This window comes from Grammomys surdaster, unplaced genomic scaffold, assembly GCF_004785775.1.
Source record: "Grammomys surdaster isolate TR1022 unplaced genomic scaffold, NIH_TR_1.0 214, whole genome shotgun sequence".
Classification (NCBI taxonomy): domain Eukaryota; kingdom Metazoa; phylum Chordata; class Mammalia; order Rodentia; family Muridae; genus Grammomys; species Grammomys surdaster.
The window spans coordinates 3,511,613-3,514,656 of NW_021604659.1; positions in this window are offsets into that span (position 1 = coordinate 3,511,613).

A 3,044-nucleotide genomic window follows, 5' to 3' on the forward strand; every position below is an offset into this window, starting at 1 on the left:
GAGAGGGAGAGAGAGAGTGTGAGTGTCAGTCCCTGGGTAACAACAACCTTGAAAAACTTTTGTTCTAACATTATATGAAAAATATAAATTCAAAAGTTGTATGAAGACAACACAGCCTTGCAAAAATAAAGAACATAGTAATACAGGTGGGAAAAAACAAATTGTATGTGTCTGGGGAGGCCAGAAGAGGGCGTTGATTCCTGGAACAAGAGTTATAGACCATGGCGAATGGTGTCCGGGTGCTAGGACTGAACCCTGGTCCATCTGAAAGATCATCCAGTGCTCCTAACCACTGAGCCACCTCTCCAGCACCCAGACTGTTAGGACTTTAACCCATTTCAACAAAGTATGCATTATTCTTTTGATGAGCTTCCTGGAAGAGCTGCTTGCAAGAGAAATAAAAGGTGTAATGTCTATCCTGAGTGGGTTTACTGTGCTAGAGATCAGCATTATACTATACAGGGAGACCAGAGCAGCTGCTCCAACTAGAGAGTTTGCTTGCACTCGGCAAGAAAGAGCTTGCAGATTTGCGGGTTAGGGAACGGAGGCTGAAGAATCAGGCTGGAGTCCTGCATAACCAGGAATTATATATCTATGAATCCAAGAATCACTGAAGGAAGACCGCAAACTCAAATAGTATGCAAAGGCAAAGAGCATTTATTCTGCAGAAATTACCAGCATGCAGGGGTCAACCATTCACCAAAATGGTTTGCAGACCCCTTTTATGCAGGTCTAGGGGAATTTTCCAGAAAGGTTAGGTAATCTCTAATATGATTGGTAGGGGCAAAGCAGCAACATTAGTACAATTTTGATTGGCTGCTGAGTTAGTTTCATTATAATCACTGAGACCTTGAAGAATTTTGTAGACCAGCTCAGTTCTGGCCCTGTCATCTCCTCCAGCCAGGTGTCCAGGAGCTGACTCAGCTCCAGACTTGTCCTCCCTAAGTCAGAGCCATCATTGACTAAAGGCCCATGGTCAGTGGCTCCTTCTGAGGAACCCAGCATGCTTCCCGGGGAAGTAAAACATTGTTACTAGGTTTCTGAAGCTCTTACTAGAAATGTTCTGCTCCTTTGGCTGTCCTACTCCACTGCCTGTTGATAAGATGTTAGTATCCAATCAGAACAGCCCCTGCCTCCGATGAAGCAGAAGAATCAAATAATTTCAACACTGCCTTCCTGTGACTACCACTTCACCTTCACCATCTAGCTGGACAGCACCCAGTTTAATCTGCATGGGAATCTGGATCTTTCCAGACTTCCATGTTGGACCTGGGTCAGACTGAAGAATTTGCCAGAAGCATCTGCCCCTTGCAGTAGGCTCGTGGCCTAAGATGTGATCTGTGCCTTCAGATATCAAGATGGTCTGAGGATAAGACAACATGTAGCACAGTTGTGCTGACGTAGGCCAAGTGACAGTGAGTGACAGAGATACAGCCAAGAGAATAGACACTGGGCTGTGGGTAGCAGTGGGACACGGGCAGTCTGAAGTGGAACCTGAAAGAATGTCTGACTCTAGGCTTACGCCCAGGAGGATAAAAGGTACCTCTGCCAATGATGACCACATCTGTGTGATTTTTGTCCTCTCAACCAGCTCTGTATGTCTCCAGGTAGACAGGAAAAAAAAATGCAGAAAGGCCTGTAACCCTTGACATGCCTTGAGATGTCTACGTCCTGATACCCAGAACCTGCAAACACATTAGTGTAGTGAGAATTCTGGCATTTTGGTTTCTTTCCTTCCTTTCTTCTTTCCTTCCTTCCTCCCTCCCTCCCTCCCTCCCTCCCTCCCTCCCTTCCTTCCTTCCTTCCTTCCTTCTTTCTTTTCTTAAGTTCAAGATTTTATGTCTTCATAACAGAATCATCCTAGAACTGGATCACTTGACCCTTTCTCTTCTTATCTCCTCCCAGTTCAAAATGATGCTCTTGTCTCTTAGCAGCCAGCAGCCTCACAGATCTGCAGTTGGGCTCGACACACTCCAGTCTCAGCACGCTCTTCTTTGTAGTTTCAGCCTTTTTTGCAGAAAATAGGCTTAGTCTGCCCACCATAGCCACTCTGTTTCCTGTCATAACACCGCTTTCCCTGGACATACAAAGAATCCTTGCCCTTCTTGTACCTTGTCACCTTGTGAGGTTGGTGCTTCCTACATTTCTTGCAGAATGTCTGGCGGGTCTTAGCAACGTTCACCGTGTTTGCAGAGGCGTCATGATCAGCTTAGAAAGAGAGAGGATAGAGCAGCAAGGGAAGTTTATACTGAATTTTGGTTTCTTAAAAACAAAACAAAACACCACAAATACTATAAGGCTGTGCTTTCGTTCAACCCCACATATGGGGATGTGGGGCTGCTTCTGACTGTTTGCAGCAGCTGACTGTGATTTGCCTCGTGCACTAGCGGAGGTGTGGTTTCTGTGATTGTGGGACATTTGGAATTCTGGAAATTTTTCAGAGGGTATATAAATGCAAGGGCCCCAATAGGTGGGGTTGGTGGTAAATGGTGGTTCAGGGGTTTTGATTGCATGTTGTTAGTAGTCGTGATCAAAGAAGGAACAAGAAGAAAGAAATTAGACTCAAGGATCTCTATCTCTCTCCCCTCTATCCTTCTTTCTTTCCTATCTAGTGATAGGGGATGAAACTAGGGGGATGAAAGGTGGGATAAAGAAGGACCCATAGAATAGCAAAGACCAGCTACACATTAGCGTATATGCTGATAGGGGGCTTTTGCAGATGAGATTACACCTAACATAGAGAGATTAACCTGGCTGATTTGGTGGAGACAACAGAATCACAAATGTTATTGTTAAAGAAAATGAGAGTTGGGGGCGGTGGTGGGGCACGCCTTTAATCCCAGCACTTGGGAGGCAGAGGCAGGCGGATTTCTGAGTTCGAGGCCAGCCTGGTCTACAGAGTGAGTTCCAGGACAGCCAGGACTACATAGAGAAACCTTGTCTTGAAAAACCAAAAAAGAAAGAAAAGAAAAGAAAGAAAGAAAGAAGGAAGGAAGGAAAGAAAGAAAGAAAGAAAGAAAGAAAGAAAGAAAGAAAGAAAGAAA